This window comes from Salvia hispanica, chromosome 4 (genome assembly GCF_029641045.1).
Source record: "Salvia hispanica isolate PSC_SH4W2 chromosome 4, Shi_PSC_v1, whole genome shotgun sequence".
NCBI lineage: Eukaryota > Viridiplantae > Streptophyta > Magnoliopsida > Lamiales > Lamiaceae > Salvia > Salvia hispanica.
In genome coordinates, this window is record NC_142695.1 from 46294300 (window position 1) to 46307657 (window position 13358).

Here is a 13358-nt window from a genome sequence, read left to right on the forward strand (position 1 = left end):
TGAATTGTTATTTGAGCAGTGATTTAGAGACATCTAAGCCATAATACCCCTATGTCACTTTTTCCATAATCTTATTTAAATATCTACTAATATACCCTTATTTTAGATAAAAGAAAAATAACTATTTATTAAGGAACGAAAGCTAATCAAATTAACTATCTATAATTAATTAATTAATACATGGTAAGTATTATCAATTAAGATTCACATTTTTTTAGTCAAAATTTTAACCAATTCTCAACTATTTTCGCTACTTGATGAGTATTTATATATAATTATTTTATTATTAAATAATTCTTAAAATTCTAAACAACTAAATTTAATTTATAAAAATAAAAAGTAAGTATATTATAATTATAATAGTCATTGTCATCTAATTACTTTATTATCAAATAGTTATAAAATTTGTAAGTTATAAAAAATACTTGATGTCTAATATTAAATAAATTAAAATGATATTAAATAGTAATATTTAAATTTTAAGTTATATAAATGATTATATATATTTAGTGTTATCATTCAAAAAAATAGTCATTCAAATCAAATTATTTTATTAATCATAAATAATCATTTAAATTATAAGTTATGGAATTAACTACATGTATTTACACTCAATTTCTTAGTGTTATCATTCAACGAAATAATAAATTTGCATTCAAATTTCTTAGTATTATCATTTAAAAGCTATTAAATTTTTAAGTTGTATAAATAGCCACATGTATATATCAAGATATATGTTACTATTGTTTCCAAAATAAAGAAGAAGATTAGATTCCATAATTATGAAATTATTTAAAATAAAAATAATTGATGAGACTTCTATTCACATTTTAATTTATTTTAGTGTACTACTATTATATATCAACTACTAATTGATGTTAAAATTTAAGGATACAAACAATCACATGTTTTAAAAAATTTAAAAATAAGTGATTGATTGATTTAGTTGTGGCATTTAAAAAATTAAGAATTTAAAGTAATTAAAGTTTTGGAATGCAAAAGAATTAAAATTAAAATTATGAAAATTTTTAAATCAAAACTGCGAACTCAACTAATATTAGTACTATCATATATATCAAAATTTAGTTGTTTGCATGATATAGTGAACCGAGCGAAGAATTATAATATTTTATACTAGCAAAAAGAGAATATAACTCAAATAGTAATTATATGAGTTAAGAATATGTGATTATTTTCTTATAGATGTTCGATTATAGCATTCTAAATAAGAATTAAATAAATTAAATTTTGAATGTAAAGAATTAAAATTATATCCAGAAACTCAATCAGTATGATTATTATATATTATGTATCAAATTTTAATTTATTGCATAATATAGTAAATGATCTTATAACTCTAATAATTTATAAAGAAAAAGAGAAAACATTAACTCTATATTTTTAGAATATTAAATAGATGAATTAAGAATATGTGATTTTTTTTATTAAGTATATGATTATTTTTATTGAAACGGTACAATTCAAAACAGTATACCCAATTAGTATTAACACATATAGTAGTGAATTGATTTAAGAACTCTAATGTTTTATTAAGAAAAACAGAAAATATAATTCACATGTCTTTAACATATTAAAGAGATGAGTTCAGAACATGTAAATATTTTTTTGATTAAGACTCGAATTTAATGTTCCAAATTTTAAGAATATAAAGAAAAATATTAAAATTATTAAATTTTTTAAAATCAAAATATTAAACTGAATTAGTATTAATACATTATATATCAAATTTTAATGCATACCATGTTATCGTGAATTGAGCTAAAAGCTTTAATACTCCTTATAAAGAATCTTCTAAATAAAAAGGTGATAAAATCAAATTTATCAATATTAAAAATTACAGTTTAATTATAAAATAATTATTTTTGGCCATAGTAAATCTAATTCTTTACTATTTATAAAATAAGATAACAAATTTTAATACTTTGTAGAGCTAATTATTTTATTAAATTATTTAAATTAAAACTTGTAAAAATTAATTTGATAAGAAATCTGTTATATGGTTCATTTTCTAATAAAAAATATTATTATTTCATTAGGTAAATAAATGTACACTAAATATATAGATTCAATGAAATACAATATTTTATTATTTTAAATATGTGTCCTTATATAAATGCAATAAGATATAAAAAAACTGTCAACACAAATATTAGGATTGCATCTAATAAAATTGTATTCGTTTAATTAGTGTGCAATGTCCTTAAATAAGTATATTTAATGAATACTTTAATATAAAGGGTAAAAAAGTAAATAATTATAACATGAATTTAAATAAAAATCTAAAACAATCTAAAAGGACTATTTTAACCTCATTATGTTATTGTGGCTTAGAGACATTATGTCTCTAAAACATTTTCCTTGTTATTTATACAATGTTTTACTAAAATTCATATAGATAAGCCACGAAATGACGAAACTATCGCCATCCATATATTAAAATACAATGTTTTAAAATTCATATAGATAAGCCGCGAAATTACTACGAAATTATCAATATATTGTTCAATCATTCGTATCCGTTTCATCATTACACATACATACACTATAATTAATTAATGTATTTCATTAAAAAAATATTAAAATGAGTGAGCTTAATAATTGGCACTATTTGAACGATTTTTCTTCTCTAAAGTGTTATTGACATGTGGCGCTGTACGAAAAATTTATTAAAATAAAAAATGTACTCCCACCGTCCCAGATAATTCGTCCTAGTTTTTCATTTCGGTCCTATCCATTTCACATTTACTATTTTTGGTAGTGTACCTCATATTCCATTAACTCAATCATACTAACATTTTATTATAAAACTAATGTATAAAGGTAGGATATACATTCCACTAACTTTTTCAACCCACTTTTCATTACAATTCTTAAAATCTATGCCCGATCAAAATAAGCTGAATTATCCGGGAAGGAGGGAGTAATTAATACTCTACTTTTTGTAAAATCAATCGTCTGCAGTCCGCTTCCGGATGATGGTGTGGACCAGAGATAATCTCTTTGAGTAGTGGGGGCCATCGAATGGAGAAAAAATTCCCTAGACAAGGAATATCAAGGTGGCAATCCTATTTGATATGTTACACCCATAAAATTTTGACAAATAAAAATATATATAACTCTAATTCCAACTAGATACGTAGATTATGGAAACACTCTAATTATATCTAGATATCATTTATTATATGGAAAGTTTGTGAGCATATTATGCACAATAAATACACTATACATATAGGTCCATCATTTCATGTATTTAAAATTATTAAATCATTTTTTTCACTAAGTCATTTTATACGTAAATTAATTATACTAAGTCATCTTACAATAAGATATTTAGGAGATTACTTTCTTCTTTTTTATAAATACAGCAAATTTAGACAAATAAAAGGTGTAATTAACTTCAAATTTGTTGGCATTAAATACTGCTCCATATAAATTAAATTAATAGTAATACAAATGATTATGTAGTGTCTAATTAAATAAAATATATGGATAATTATTTAGAGTTGATATTAACTGTATGGATATTATATATTTTGTTAAATTTATAAAAATATTTAATAAAATAAAATAATTGAAAAAACTAATTTAAATAATAATAATAATAATAATAATGATAAGATTAAAAAACTAATTTTATTACATTAATCATTTTTAATATAGCATGAAAAAACTTCATAAACAAAATAGACAAAGGATTGTTGCATGATAAAGCAATTAAATTTAAAATTTTATAAACTAGAACTACTATTAAAAAATTGATCGTCATTCCAATAACTATATTATGTGGTATATATACTCCATTATTTAGTGTTTATATATAGTGTGCCTATTATATATTGAATATGCATAAACTTTCCATATAATAAAATGGTGTACACTTGTTATAGAGTGTTTCCATATTTATATATCTAGTTGGAATATATATTTCCATTTGTCAAAATTTTATGGGTGTGACATACCAAATAGGATTGCCACCTTGGTATTCCTTGGCTAGGAAATTTTTTCTCCATCGAATGCCGACTCTTTAATTAGTCTTCGGGTGCCGGCGATGATGGATAAAATGAATGCCAAATTGCTCTCATTTTTTTATTTAGAGATTATTACACCATTCGTCCCGAAGGAGTATAAATATTTAGTTCAGCACGAGTTTTAATAATAATTGGAAAAATAAAGGGATAGAAAGAAAAAGTTTTCAAGTATTTTTAGTAGAGAATGAGTCTCACCTTATTAGAAAAAAAGGAATTTTTAAAATTAAAAAAATTATACTTTTTTTAGGATGAACTAAAAATGAAATATAGTTCATACTCTTCGGTGGCGTTCGGTTGTCATGACTAATTATCATGAGACTATCCATCTAGGATTAAGTTATAAGATTATTTTAGTTGGAAAGGGGAGGCTATGACTAATTATCATGAGACTATCTATCTAGGATTAAATTGAGGGGGTCAATCTTATGAACCAAATATGATACATATTTAATCATGAGACCTAGTCTTATCAATCGAACATCCCCGATTTAAGAAACGAGGGGAATAGTATAATAATTGTTCTACCAAACATCAGCTCATAATAAATGTAGCAAGTGGCAGTCATAAGGCTGATCGAAATCCTAATCAATCTTCTAACAATATGAACAAGATCCAAATTTATAGTAGTTTGTTCTGAACTTCTTCTGATCTAATGAAATTCAATAAAGGTTCGACTTGAGGGGTAATTATTGAAGCTTTATTAGCTTTTCGTTTATTTATATATAAATAGAAATATAGTTATGAACTCGAACCATCTGCAAGATATTATTTTATTAGTTTGCCATCGCCATCTTCATGCTTCAGCAATTATAATCATTAAGTTCGCACCTATTATAAATCATTAAAATACATTATTAATTATTAATGCCAACGGCTGCAGTTTTATGCTAAACATTAGAGCATCCGCAGCGGTTGAAATGCCGCCGTCCGTCCGTCCGTGCCGCTGAGCAGCCCTACGTGGCACTTCCTGATTCGCCAACGGCTTAGCCGTTGGCAAATTCAATTTTTCTTTTTTTAAAAAAAAAAATTCATAAATAATTCTGTTGTGAATTGCAACCAAAGAAAGCGATGAACGTAAAGCACACCAAGGAATTACGTGGTTCGATCTTTCGATCTACGTCCACGGACAACAAAACGAAACTTTATTCACCTCACTATCAAGAATTACACACCCTCAAACGATCTCTGATCTCACTATGTGAAGAAAGCTACAACCACAAGAAGCTATCTACCAAAATCTAAAGAGAGACTAAAACGATTGAGTTACCATGTGTGTGTGTGGATCTTCTTTTATGTGAATGCTACGCTATGGAAACAAAGAAAAAGAGAGCGTCTCAGATCGTAACAAACTTCCAACTGTTACAACTTGCTCACCAACCTCCAACGGCTACTTTGAGTTGACGTGGATAACCGAAATCCAACGGCCCTTCCCTTCTTGAAGTCGATCATGTCTCGCATGGACTCACAACTCCACCTTCTCTCTTATACACCAAACTCATCACATTCACATATCATAAATCTCCACCTTGAATGTGAAGTATAGAAACACCTTGCTGCCAACCATCCCTTCTACTTATTTCTCCACCATCTTCACCAACTCCAAGCAGTACTTAAACTTGGTAGCTGGTAGAGGCTTTGTCAACATGTCAGCTGGGTTATGCTCTGTGCTAATCTTTGCTACTCTGATCTCTCCCTTCTCCACCTCATCTCTGATGAAGTGCATTCGCACATCTATGTGCTTACTTCTTTCATAAAAAATCTGATGCTTTGCAAGACACAAAGCACCACTACTATCACAGTTGATCTCAACACTCTTTTGCACTATCCCAAAGTCCTTCATTATCCCCTTAAGCCACTTGCTCTCCTTTACTGCTTCAGTCAATGAAATATATTCAGCTTCAGTAGCGGATAAGGCCACCACTGGCTGCATGCTTGACTTCCAAGAGATGGCAGACCCAAAAAGTGTGAAGATGTATCCGGATTGAGACTTCCTACTATCCAGATTAGCTGCATAATCCGAATCACAAAATCCCACCAAGGGATCAGAAGCTTCTTCACATACTCCTCCATACATGATTCCAACACCCTGAGACCCTTTAGTATACCTCATCAGCCACTTCACAGCTTGCCAGTGGCTTCTGCCTGGGTTACTCATGTATCTGCTCACAACACTCATTGCTTGGGCCATATCTGGTCTTGTGCAAACCATGGTGTACATCAGGCTGCCCACAATGTTTGAGTATGGGATCATTTCCATTTCCTTCTTCTCCTGTTCTGTTTTTGGACCTTGATCTGCTGAAAGCTTAAACTGCTGACTGAGAGGTGTTGACACACCTTTTGAATTATTCATCTGGTATTTCTTCAACATCCTTGCAAGATAATCACTTTGCAGCAGCCACAACCTCTTAAAGGCTCTGTCTCTAACAATATCAATCCCAAGAATCCTTTTAGCACAGCCCAAATCTTTCATCTCAAAAACTGAGTTCAACTGCCTCTTTATTTTCTCAATTTCTCTGATGTCTGGACCAGCTATCAGCATGTCATCGACATACAACAACAACCATGCCACAACCACTTCATTCCTGTACTTGATGTAGACACAACCATCAAACTTGGATTTTACAAAACCCAACCTGTGCATCTCTTCATCAAATTTTATATACCATTGCCTGCTTGCCTGCTTGAGTCCATACAAGCTTCTCTTGAGGAGACACCTTATCTTCATCACCAGGTGCTATGAACCCTTCTGGTTGGAGCATATAAATTTTCTCCTCAAGCCCTCCATGCAAAAAGGCTGTCTTCACGTCCATTTGATGTAACTCCCAATTAAATTTTGCTGTGAGAGCCATAAGAATTCTGATAGAAGAGTGTTTTACCACCGGGGAGAAAACTTCATTAAAATCTATGCCTTCCTTTTGTGAATATCCCTTAGCAACAAGCCTTGCCTTGTATCTTAGCTTTTCTTCTCCAGTAACCTCAACCTTTCTCTTGAATATCCATTTGCATCCAATAGGTTTCTGTATATAAGACCTCTTAACTAGAATCCAAGTCCCATTTTTCATCAAGGACTTTATCTCATCAATCATGGCCTTCTTCCATTTTTCCCTTTCCTTGCTTTTGATGGCCTCTTCATAGGTTGATGGCTCTTAATACTCAATCTCCTCAGCCACACACAATGCATAATAAATGATGTCAGCTTGGCTATATCTAGCAGGCATTCTGATATTCTGTCTTCTAGTTCTATCTCTGGCAAGCAAGTAATTATCAAGATTTTGATGTTGTGTGGTTGACTCATCAGGGCTCTCAGTGTTCTGACTTTGATCCAGTGGAGCTGGCTCTTCTATTATATCCTCAATCTCTTCATCAGGTTGACTTTGCTGGCCAACTAGCTCCACCTCAGTTGAAATATCATGACTATCAGGAACCTTCTCTGCAGTCTGCTTCATCTCAGAGAATGGCATCTTCCCTTCATCAAACCTCACATCTCTACTGATTATCAGCTTATGATTTCCAGGCTCTATGCTCCATAACCTATACCCTTTAACACCAGGTTGGTAACCCATCATTACACACCTTAAGGCCCTGGCCTCAAGCTTGCTTTGCCTTATGTGAGCATAGGCTGCACATCCAAAACTTCTAAGGTGATCATAGCTGCTATCCCTGCCATGCCATCTAAAATCTGGAGTGTCAAAATTAATGGCAGAACTGGGGCACTTATTTATCAACACTGCTGCAGTAGTCACTGCCTCACCCCAGAACCTTTTAGGAACACCTGAGCCCAGCAATATACACCTCACCCTCTCCAACAATGTTCTATTCATCCTCTCTGCTGTGCCATTTTGTTGTGGATTATTGGGCACAGTCCTGTGCCTTTTAATCCCTTTCTCAGCACAATAATTCTGGAACTCCATAGAGAGGAATTCCAAACCATTGTCAGTCCTTAAGCACTTGAGAGATCTCCCTTTCTCAAGCTCTATCTCAGTGCACCAGACCTTAAACTTCATAAATGCTTGAGATTTGATGAAGAGATGCACAGGTTGGGTTTTGTAAAATCCAAGTTTGATGGTTGTGTCTACATCAAGTATATTCATTATCTGTGGCATCTCCAGATCCTGAGCTATATCAGCTTCATTTGCCCCATTCAGCTCCTCTGCAACTTTCTTCTTCCAGGAGTAACAATTTTTCTTCAAGTGGTCTGGTTTCTTGCAGTAGAAACACTCCCTAGTCTCCTTCTTCTGAGGCTCCTTTTCCTTTTGAGCCTTGCCCTTTTGATTCTTGCCTTTCTGCAGAGGTTTCTTGCCTTTGAATTTCACATTCAATGCTTCCCCAGAACTATCAGCGGTCTTGGCAGTAGATTTTTGCAATTGCTTGGCTCTCAAAACAGATTGAACTTCTTCCAGATTAATAGTTTTCTCTCGGCCATAGAGCATCGCATCCCTTAGATGATCAAAAGATTTAGGCAGGGCATTCAAGAGCAGGATAGCCTTATCCTCATCACCGAGGCTCACATCTATATCTTCGAGGTCATCAACAGCTTTGTTGAATTCCTCTAGCTGCTCCTCTATCCCCTTTTCTTCAAGAAAACGATAGGAATACAATCTCTGCTTCATGAAGAGCCTATTGGCCAAGGATTTTGCCATATAGAGCTTTTCCAATTTAGACCTCACATCTGCAGCGGTCTTCTCCTTGGCTACCTCACGCAGTACTTTGTCTCCCAAACAGAGGATAATCGCGCTATGAGCACCCTCAAGCATCTCCTCCTTCTTGACCGCAGATTTGTCATCTTCCTCTGCCGCCGCATCGTCCTTCGCGGTAGGCTTCAATGCCTCCGCCAAACCTTGCTGGACAAGAATTGCCCTCATCTTGATGCGCCATAATCCAAAATCGTTGCGCCCGGTGAATTTCTCCGTTTCCAATTTCGTCGTCGCCATCGCTCCGATTCCCACAGACGGCGCCAGTTGTTGTGAATTGCAACCAAAGAAAGCGATGAACGTAAAGCACACCAAGGAATTACGTGGTTCGATCTTTCGATCTACGTCCACGGACAACAAAACGAAAATTTATTCACCTCACTATCAAGAATTACACACCCTCAAACGATCTCTGATCTCACTATGTGAAGAAAGCTACAACCACAAGAAGCTATCTACCAAAATCCAAAGAGAGACTAAAACGATTGAGTTACCATGTGTGTGTGTGTGGATCTTCTTTTATGTGAATGCTACGTTATGGAAACAAAGAAAAAGAGAGCGTCTCAGATCGTAACAAACTTCCAGCTGTTACAACTTGCTCACCAACCTCCAACGGCTACTTTGAGCTGACGTGGATAACCGAAATCCAACGGCCCTTCCCTTCTTGAAGTCGATCATGTCTCGCATGGACTCACAACTCCACCTTCTCTCTTATACACCAAACTCATCACATTCACATATCACAAATTCGAAATAATACCAAAAATTAAAAAAACATATTTTTGGATTCCCAAAAAATAGGGCCATTTATGGACATTTTTTTGGGATTTTTGTGATTTTTTTTAATTTTTTTTATCCCAAAATCATCTATAAATATACACATTCATCATCCACTTTTTACATCAAATTATCTCTCATTCATACTTTTTCAAACTAAATCATCTGCATCTTCCTCTCTCACCCAAACCCTCTCTAAAAAATTCAAATATGGATTTCACCAATCTCATTGCGGAAGCAGAGCGCGAAGAACAAGAATATTATGAACAATATTGTGCCGCCTATGAAGCCTCTGTCGCTGCCAATATCCCGTCCCTCCTCCTCAACCAACTAGAGCAAAACGTCACTACATCCCTCGTGATCGAGAGGGAGCCCACGAAAGGCTCGTTGCTGACTATTTTTCCGACCAGCCGCGGTATCCAGAAGATTACTTTCGGTGCCGTTTTCGCATGTCAAAACGGTTGTTTATGCATATTGTCAACACATTGTCCACCCACGTTGAATACTTTCAAGAAGGTGCAGACGCAACCGGTCAGCAAAGTCTCTCGGCGTTGCAAAAGTACTTGTGCCATCCGACAACTTGCTACTGGGCAAACGACTGACCTCTTCGACGAGTATTTGCATGTCGGTGAGTCAACTGGAATCCTATGCCTTAAGAATATTTGCGACAACGTTCGTTTTGCTTTCGGCGACGAATTCATTTGGACCCACCACCGATGATTGTCAACGGTTGCTTCGTCTTTAAGAAACAGTCCACGGTTTTCCCGGTATGCTAGGCAACATTGATTGCATGCATTGGAAGTGGAAGAATTGTCCGACTACTTGGAGGCCACAAAGGCGGCGACCCAACGCTTATCCTTGAAGCGGTCGCCGACTACCGCCTATGGATTTGGCATGCATATTTCGGTGTTGCCGGATCCAACAATGACTTGAACGTGCTATATTTTTCACTACTCTTCGATGATGTTTTGAATGGTGTAGCACCGATTATCGACTTCACCGTCAACGGAAATTCATACCACATGGGTTACTATCTCGCCGATGGTATCTACCCAAGGTGGTCGACTTTCGTGAAGTCGTTCAGCAATCCACAAGAGCAAAGACGGATTCTTTTTGCGCAGCGTCAAGAGTCTGCTCGGAAAGACGCCGAAAGAGCTTTTGGTGTCCTTCAAGGCCGATTCAACATTGTGAAGTCCCCTTCTCGGCTTTGGTACGTTAAGAATATCGCCGACATCATGTACACGTGTATTATCTTGCACAACATGATTATAGCTGACGAAGGACCGAGCAGTGGCGGATCTAGGGGCAGGAGGGGGCGGTCGCCCCCTCCATGCGACTAATTTCCTCTTATTTGGACGTAAATTTACCATGTCCGCCTCCTCCGTTTGCCCCGACGTCGCCCCGAAAATCGAAAAAAATTATTGTTTTCGCCCTAAACCAACCTACTAATATACATTTCACCCCCTCCGTTTATGAGTCCTGGATCCGCCACTGGGACCGAGGGCGGCTAACTTTTACGATGAGGATGAAGCCGGAAGCTCAACCGCGAGGTCTCCCCCAAGCCAAGGTGTTCATACGACGGTGAACGAGAGGATCGAAAGAAGACACACAATGCGCGAAACAAGAGCCCACACTTAGCTATAAAAAGATCTAATCAATCACATTTGGGCGAAATTCGGCAACGAGTAGTGAGTCTTTTTAATTTTATGGATTTTAATTGTGTAATTTTTAATTTTTAGGATTTGAATTATGAAATTTTTAATTATTTTGTAATTTGTAATCGTATTTCGGGTATTTTTAATGCATTTTAATATTATGGAAATGTTTTTATTTAAATTGAATAATAGAATGGTGGGACCCTTGAGCTTGTCCTTAGCTAAGAGCACGGATGTGAGTGTTGTGCTCTTAGCTAAGAACAAGGAGTAAAAGTGGATCCGGGCCCACTTGAGCACGAATGGGGATGTTCTTTGTTACAATTTGTTGTGTAATCAAGAATGAAATCTGCAGATTAACTGCAAGAATGTAAAACGCAGGTATTGGAGAAATTTTATTGATCTTGAGAGAAGTAAATTGGGGGAAATACGAGCTGAAGTAATACAGACTATTCAGCTTTCACAAACTATTTAAACTCTAAAAGAATTCAACGTTGACTCAATCTAACGGTTGAGATTATAAGATCTCAACTTGTACATATCCTACGGCTACTGAGACTCAAGATCAAATTGGCTTTGATCTAAGCTTCTCCATCCTTCTGTTAGCTATCATACAGCTGATTCATCAAAACATTACAAATCTCCACCTTGATGTTTCAGCTGCTAAGATGGTTACCCTTCCAGATCTTCACTAAACTCATGCACAACTCGAGCTTAGCCTTAGGCAGGGGCTTAGTCAACATATCAGCTGGGTTCTCAGTTGTGTCCACTTTAAACACCCTGATCTTTCCTTTCTCTACCTCTTCCCGAATGAAATGTAACCGCACATCAATGTGCTTGCTCCTCTCGTGATACACTTGATGTTTTGCTAAGCATAAGGCACTGTTGTTATCACAATCAATGCTAATAGACTCCTGAAACACACCAAAATCCTGCAACAATCCTCTGATCCAAACACTTTCCTTGACAGCAGATGTTAATGCCATAAATTCTGCTTCAGTTGTTGACAAAGCAACCACACCTTGAAGACTGCTTTTCCAGCTGATAACAGTCCCATATAAGGTGAATAAGTACCCTGATTGAGATCTTCGTGTGTCCAGATTTCCAGCAAAATCTGAATCACTCCAACCCATCAGTGGATCCCCTTCAAACTCATGGCCTCCTTCGAACAAGATCCCAACAGATGTAGTTCCCTTTAGGTATCTCATCAGCCATTTCAATGCTGACCAATGTTCCTTTCCGTGATTGGACATATATCTGCTTGTCACTGACACAGCTTGTGCTATGTCCGGCCGAGTAATAATCATGGCATACATTACGCTCCCAATGATGTTTGCATAAGGAATCTGCCTCATCTCTTTCTCCTCAGCTTCATTCTTAGGCTTTTGATCCTCACTCAGCTTGTAGTGTTGCCCCAAAGGTACAGAAACCTCTTTCACATTTTCCATTTGAAATTTCTTGATCAATATGGAAATGTAGTTAGCTTGGCTCAACCAAATTTCCTTCTTCTCTCTATTTCTGACTATAGTCATCCCCAAGATCCTCTTTGCAGGTCCTAGATCCTTCATCTCAAAAGCAGTTGCTAGATCTTCCTTAACTTTCTGGATTTCCTTTACACTTGCTCCAGCCAACAGCATATCATCAACGTACAAGAGTAGATAGGCTATTGCAGCTCCACCTACACTCTTGATATAAACACATTCATCATATGAAGATCTTAGAAAACCACTCTTGATCATGTGACTGTTGAACTTCATGTGCCACTGTCTACTTGCTTGCTTGAGTCCATATATGCTCTTTTTCAACAAGCACACTTTATTTTCATCCCCTAACTTCACAAAACCCTTAGGTTGTGTCATGTATATGGTCTCTTTCAAATCGCCATGCAAGAAGGCTGTCTTGACATCTAGTTGATCAAGTTCCCAATCATTCCTCGCAACTATTGCCAAGAGTATCCTGATGGATGTATGCTTCACCACAGGAGAGAACACCTCATCATAATCAATACCATGCTCCTGTGTGAAACCTCTAGCCACTAGCCTGGCCTTAAACCTGAATTTCTCTGTACCAGCAGCTTCCAATTTTCTCTTGAAAATCCACTTACAGCTGACCACTCTTCTACCATCTGGTCTCTGCACCAAGACCCAAGTACCATTTTTCAGCAATGAATCAATCTCCTCAATCATGGC